Genomic DNA, 7,388 nt, shown 5'->3' on the forward strand with positions numbered 1-7,388 from the left:
ATAGGGGATAGTTGGGAAAAGAGAAACATGGGTGGGATAAACAAAAGCAGCTAGTTTGCCTGTGAGAATGCACTCAGAGCTGTGAACAAGACCTACAGAGCCCAGGAGAGCACCTGGCTACGGAAGGCAAGCCATCTAGAAACCTCAGCAGAGCCTCCGAAGGTGTCAAACATAATTTCCCTAAAGCTAAATAAAAGCCATGTCTGTCACACAAACATGAAAGGAGCATCTGTTCCAGATTCCTGTAACTCATTAGTGCAAGAACCAGCTAGATGATAAGACTACTTCTCTAATTTAACAACTTGTTCATTCCCCCCCAGGCTATGAGCAAAGAGACACCATGTTGGTGGTAGTGTTCTTGTATCTGTCAGGGGCAAAGCAGATGACGGTCCTTTGTTCATCCTAGCTTGATGCCTGGCTTGGTAGCCAAAGCTGTCTTATGTTTAGAATGCATACAAATCAAATCAAATCAAATCAAATCAAATCAAATCAAATCAAATCTGGCAGTGTGGCACGGGAGGAGGATCACCATGCTACCCACAGGTCTGCCCCCCAGTGCAGAACACAGGTGGGCCATAGATACCTGCTTGCCTTCACATCACATAGCACAGTAATCAATAATAAAATACTATCAAAATTATTTTTATTGGCCGGGCGGTGGTGGCACACGCCTTTAATCCCAGCACTTGGGAGGCAGAGGCCAGTGGATTTCTGAGTTCAAGGCCAACCTGGTCTACAGAGTGAGTTCCAGGACAGCCAGGGCTACACAGAGAAACTCTGTCTCGAAAAAAACAAAAAAAAAAAAAAAATTTTATCATTGGAATTTTGAAATGAGGTTTAATGAACAGATATTCTGTACTTGTAATTTTTGTATTTCTCAAGGACAGGGAAATTATTCAATGTTTCATACACACACATACACACACACACACACACACACACACACACACACACACCATAAAACGAATGAAGCATTATATACTTCTCATTTTTATATGAAAGCCCCAGGCATACATATATGGTAAACCACTCATGTCCTTCACAACTCTCAAGTCAGCTTTTCTCACAATATGAGGAAAAACTTCGCTCAGACCTTGAACAGTCACAAGAGCAAAAGGAGAGAGAAAAGCTTCTTCTTCAAAACTAGAAACAAAAGCAAGAAACTTTCAAAATAACAGGCATCTGCAAAGTGCAGGTCAGAAATTAGAACAGAACTGTAGATGACTCGGACACAGGAGTTAATGGTGGGATCTTGGAAGACCTTGTTTAGCATGGAATGCAGGAGAGGATCAGAGTGAACACATGTTTAAGCAGAACGACGGGATGAGGGACTGCACAGTAACTAATCACTTTCTGTGACTCTCTCCTTCCTTCTTCTCTCATACATACATCCATTCTTGGGAAAAACCCTTGTGGAATTTCTGATAGGACACTGTTCTAAGAAGCTTTGAGTATTGCTCTTGTATGAAAGCAAAAAGCATATAGGGTAGAACTCTTGTCAAAAAACAATTTTGTAAACCAAGGAGGCAGGTATGATTGACAGTTCTTTCCACTGAAAGATCTGACGTGTATGGTGAATCTGTCGATGCAGTTCTCGTGCTAAGCCCACATGTGGAGAGCCTAAGTTTTGTTTTTCCAGATCATTCAGCTATATTAACAATCTCTGTGTTGTATGTCACCTAGATGTCCCCAAAAATCAATGTGTTGAGGGCTTGCCCCTCCCCAACCCCCCATGCAGTAGTGTTCCTGGTTCTTTGGGAGGTAAGTGGACGTCAAAGCTCTGATGTCATCAGTGAATTTATCCATTAATGGTTTACATGAAGGAACTTTTTTTTATGAGAGTGAGTTTTCCCTCTTGGCTTTCTGGCTCCCAGAAGAAAAGGCACCCCCTTCCAGGGATATGGTACCCCCTTTCTGTCATATACCGTGATACACTGTCTTACCACAGGTATAAAAATGATCGGGCCAATGGTCCATGCACTGAAACCTTGTCAACAATGAGACCAGATGAAATTTTCTTGATCATAAATTGATTATGACAGACATGTTATAGTGGCAACCAAAAACTGAGCATTGACTATAGCTCATGCTTCACAGGTGGATTCATTATGGACAGTTTTCATATAGAGATCCCACACCTCCAAGACGCTCTCTCTGATTGGGATGATCGCTGGAGGCTGGGAAACATTTTCAAAGTCAGTGGAATTTCTGATAATTTATATATTTGGGGGATGTGAGAATAGACGTAAGTGTATAGGTTAATCTACTTGTCTTAGAAGATGTATTGCAGAAGATTACACAGGGCCAATTTCAGAGAGAGTTACAGAGTAAGGCACAGATTAAGAATCACAGGAGGTGGGGCAGCGTTTTGAAATGAGTACGGATAGATAAAAGTTTAAAATATGATTTAAGGAGTTAATACTTCTGACAATGATACAAACAAACAAATAAACATCCTTTGTAAATTGGCCCCAGAGCAACCAAGATGAAAGTTTTAGGCAGCTCATCAATCCTCTCAGCCTGGTGAGATGGGGATGAGTAGGGAGAGTCCAGGGCATCCTTGAGGGTCAGAACTTTAGTCTCTCTCAGGCTCAGAGCAATGGCTATCCTCAGGCTGTCAGTCATGACACATTTTAGATAAATGTCACCTGACAGAGTGCCTAGGATATTTCTAGAGAAAAGAGTTAAATTTTTAATAAAAGTAAATTTAGATTAGGCATATTCAGTGCCTTTTGTGTTGGGGTTCAACACCATATAGCCTTTCAGTGGATTTTCTGAATAGAAAACTGTGAGAAGCTGAAAGCTGTCAAGTACAGGTTGTAGTAAGACTGTTGCCACTAATTAAGAAAAGATGACAAGGGATGGCAAGATGGCTTAGTGGTTTCAAACACTGTCTACTCTTCCTGGGACCTGGGTTCAATTCCTAGCACCCACAAGAGAGTGCACATTCATCTGTAACTTTAGTTCCAGGGTATCCAATGCCCTCTTTTGGCCTCTGTGGGTACCAGGGTACCAGGCAGTCATGCAGGGCACTGACATTGGTGCATTGATGTGTCAATACAATAAACAAAATTTTAAGAAAAAGGCAAAAGAAAAAAGAAAGAAAGAAAGAAAGAAAGAAAGAAAGAAAGAAAGGAAGGAAGGAAGGAAGGAAGAAAAAGAAAGAAAGAAAGAAAGAAAGAAAGAAAGAAAGAAAGAAAGGAAGGAAGGAAGGAAGAAAAAGAAAGAAAGAAAGAAAGAAAGAAAGAGAGGTCTTGAATTATGACACTCCCCCCAAAAGAGAGATATGTCTAGGATTAAGTTTCTGGAATCTGTATGAACTAATTTGGATAAAGGAATTTTGTGGATATTATTGAACTAAAAATCTTGTAATGAGCTCATCATTATCAGGATGGACTTTGACCCAAAAGCAGGTGTATTTATGGGAAAGTGAAGAGTCTAAAAAAACACAGAGGCTAGATTTATGTGGTGTACATCTGGGCCCATTAGAGCTAGAAATGGGAAAACATTTCCCTCCCTAGGGTATTCAAAGAGACTCTGGCTCTCAATTTGAGAATTCTTGTCTACAAACTATGAGAATAAATTTACTGTGTTTAAGCCACTCAACTTGGGGTAAACATTTATAATAGCCCAGGAAAGGATGTACACGCAGCTGCCCTACAAAGAAGGGTTATATTCCCCTCACACTGTTGCAACCTGCCTGTAACAGAAAGAAGAATAACAGTCATTAAGGATGTGGGTAAAATGTTGGGTCTATTTCAAAGGCCAGGGTGAAGCCATCAATGCACACTAGTTTGCAGACCAGGAAACGGAGACAACAAATGCCAAGTCTTGCTTGGTCATGTATAAGGGATAGATGGAATGACACAGTTCTCACCCTGGAACAGAGCCAGCAGGGTGTGGACCTCCACGAGTGTTGATGGCTGCTGTAAGCATAAGGCTTGTTTGTATAATCGTGTTTATATTTTCAAGGGTCTCCTTCGAGGGATATCTCTCTGCCGAGGTTAATGACTGTGATAGTCAGAGACAGCATGAATCTGGGAAGGCATGTCAATGTCTCAGCAAAATGGTAGAACGCTGTGACCTTCAGGACAGCCCTTAAGGCTATGGGAAAGAACGCTGAAATCATGAGTTCAAAATGTATAATTTCTCAACTATGCAAAAGATAAGGATGCAATAGGAATTGTATAAGGAGCTTCACAGATGTAAAGGAACAGAGGCAACTGTACTATGAGCCAGCTTGTCAGAAAGATACCAATGAAGAAGATAAAGAGATTTAGGGAGTGGTGATCAAAAGACAAGATCCCAACCAGCCAAGGTTTTTGTTGTTGTTTATGCTTACAAAAGCAGGTAGATTCCTAAGTCCAAGGTCAGCTTGGGAAAGAGGGAATTTGGGTCCAGGCCTGGGCATGGTAGGAATGTTAATTTCAGGCAGGTCCCACTGCCTCTTTCTAAGAATCAAGGGGCTAGGTTTATGGGATGCTGCTTCACAGGATTATCAAAGGGGAACCTGGGGTAAAGATTGAATTAATATGTAAATAAAAAACTTGGTTTTTGATCTGCAAGAGATCAAAAGCTATGCAGAGAGTTTTTAGAATAGCAAGAGAAAGCTGACTTGATCAGAACACACACACAGAGAGAGAGAGAGAGAGAGAGAGAGAGAGAGAGAGAGAGAGAGAGAGCGCGAGCGCAATCTGGAAAGCTGTCTCATTCAGAACATAAGCTATCAGCTTGTGATCCATGCTTTGACTTCAAGGTATTTGCTCCCCTGCTTCGACACACTCCTTCTCTCAGAATCCCTCTCCAAGCTGAGGCTGGTCCTTGGCAAACAGAGGACAGAACAGCAGTAGAAGAAGAAAGAACATACATTTTTATAGTCATCTAGTAGTTAATTGAAGGACAAAGTCTGCTCTAGATTGTCCTTTGGGAAAGGATGATTTATTAAAATATAAAGAAAGACTCCTGGTTCTAGCTGGCATGGTGGCACATGCCTTTAATCCCAGCATTTGGGAGGCAGAGGCTGGCAGATCTCTGAGTTGGAGGTCAGCCTGGATGACACAGAGAAGTCCTGTCTTAAGAAACAAAACAAAAAACTTTTGTCGAGAGCCCAGGACAGAGATAGCTATTGTTCCCCTGGTCCCAAGTGGCAGGTAAACAGAAGGTCAGTGCTTATTCCTTAGATGGCAGGCCCAAGGGGTTATTTTGTTGTTGTTTTGCTTGTTTATTTGGTTGGTTGGTTGGTTGGTTGGTTGCAAGAGCCAGATGCTGCCTGAGGGATAACTTCCAGAAAAGAAAATAGACTCTGGAGAAATCCACATTTTCAGCTGTTTATTCAGCCTTCTTGTGTAGCATATGCAGGAAGATGCCCCAAAAGCCACATTATAGGGATGGAGGCTCCATTCTCATCTGAGCCAAGAAAAGACAAGGGACCCCAGAGAGACTGTATCACCAACCCACCATTTTGCAAATGAAAAAAAAAAACCCTTAGTAAATAAAAGTTTCTTTTAAAAGTTTAATATTGAACTCTGCTCAATATGCTTATTGGCAGCAGCAATCTCTTTGTTTCCTCCTCTGCTCAACACGGATTTAAGAAATCATTGGCAAACTCCAACGACCTGCATGAAGGGAAAATTAAATTAAAATCTTTCCTAATTTTCAATTGGGTCATGTTCTTCAGTCTAAGAGCAAATGATTTCTCGGACATGTTACTGGTTTTTTCAACCCAAATTGAGCTGGATGTGTTGGCACACACTTCTGTTCTCAGACCCTTGGGAGGTGGAAACAGGAGAATCAGGAGTTCAAGGTCATCCTCAGCTACTCGAGGAGTCCAAAGATAGCGTCAACTACTTGAAACCTGTCTCATAAAATCTGAATCTCAGCCAGTGAGAAGGCTCAGCAGGTATGGGTGCTGGCTGCCAAGCTTGACAGCTTGAGAGTTCGATAGCCAGAACCCACATGGTGCGAAGAAACAACCGATTCCCTTAAGTTCTCTCTCAGTCTCCACACGTGCACTTTGGCAAGCCTGTGCACCTTCCCACAAAATAAATCTAAGTAAAAACAAACAAAGATAAAACCAGGGATCATCAAGGTTTGCAAGCTGTTGTAAATGTGGGAACATTTATTTATTTATTTATTTTCCCAGAGCATCAGTTAGCTGGGATGCCAACGTAATTGAAATAAAACCTCTTGACGGATGTGCACCACTAGAGCACCCTTAAGACGTCAGCTGGGAAGACTGGTCATGGCTCAGTGGTAGCATGCTTGCTTATCATGCTCTTTCCCCAACACTGCAATGGTAAAAGAAAACTCTGTTTCAGATTTTTCTCCCCTCTTGCACATTTAGAAACACTCAAAGTTCACCCATTACAAGACAAGTACTTCCAAAATGTGTACCAAGCAATGCTGAAGTTCTGTAAACTTCTATCCTTTACCAGTGGACCCCTTGGGTACCTGACTTTCCTGTATGGACCTTAGTGTGCCACTGGGGCTAATAGTATCCTCCTGCAGTATGCTCTGAGCCCACATCTGGGCTTATTGACCACAGGCAGCCTATGCAAATAACACCATCAAACTAAATTGTTTCTATCCTTCAAGGCACAATATGCAACCTATAGTTTCCAAACATCACAATGTTACAGCTTATACCCTAAATAGTTCTTTAATACAGATGATATATTCTAATCAGAAAACATTAAAGATGTATTCTTCTTTTATTTATGTGTAGGGATATGTGATATGTGTGTGGGTATAATGAGGCCTGGAGAGGCCTGAAGATGGCATCAGCTGCCCTGGAGTTGGAGTTCCAGTTGTCACCTTACAGATATGGGTGCTGGGAGCTGAAGTAGGGTCCTCTGCAAGAACTGGAAGCAGTTTAAATCCTTGAACCATCTCCCAAGACCCAGACATACATTTTGAGATGGAGTTTATTATTTCCTTTTCTAATTTCAAAACATTAAAATTTAAAAGGTGGTCTCATATCCATGCACATATGGTCAGTACTAGTTGGTCTTAGAAGAGGAGGAAGAGGAGGAGGAAGAGGAGGAAGAGGAAGAAGAGGGAGGAGAAGGGGGATGTAGGGGGAGGGGAGGAGGAGGAAGATGAGGAGGAAGAGGAGAAGGAGGAAGAGAAGGAGGAGGAAGAGGAGGACAAAGAGGAGGAGGAGGAGGAGGAAGAAGAGGAGGAAGAGGAGGAGGAGGAAGAGGAGGAGGAAGAGGAGGAGGAGGAAGAGGAGGAGAAGAAGACGACAAAGAGGAAGAAGATGAAGAGGAAGAAGAAGAAGAGGAAGAAAATGAAGAGGAAGAAGAGGAAGAAGAAGAAGAAGGAAAAAGAAAGAAAGAAAGGAAGAAAGAAAGAAAGAAAGAAAGAAAGAAAGAAAGAAAGAAAGAAAG

General features: G+C 41.8%; 1 non-coding gene across 1 annotated transcript; it reads left to right on the forward strand.

The window, feature by feature from the left end:
- The first annotated feature begins 312 nt into the window (after positions 1–312).
- LOC114621994 lies at positions 313–456 on the forward strand. The gene has a single exon (XR_003711516.1). It is a non-coding gene; the product is annotated as a small nucleolar RNA SNORA48 (small nucleolar RNA).
- The last annotated feature ends 6,932 nt before the right edge of the window (positions 457–7,388 follow it).

This window comes from Grammomys surdaster, unplaced genomic scaffold (assembly GCF_004785775.1).
Source record: "Grammomys surdaster isolate TR1022 unplaced genomic scaffold, NIH_TR_1.0 185, whole genome shotgun sequence".
Classification (NCBI taxonomy): Eukaryota; Metazoa; Chordata; class Mammalia; order Rodentia; family Muridae; genus Grammomys; species Grammomys surdaster.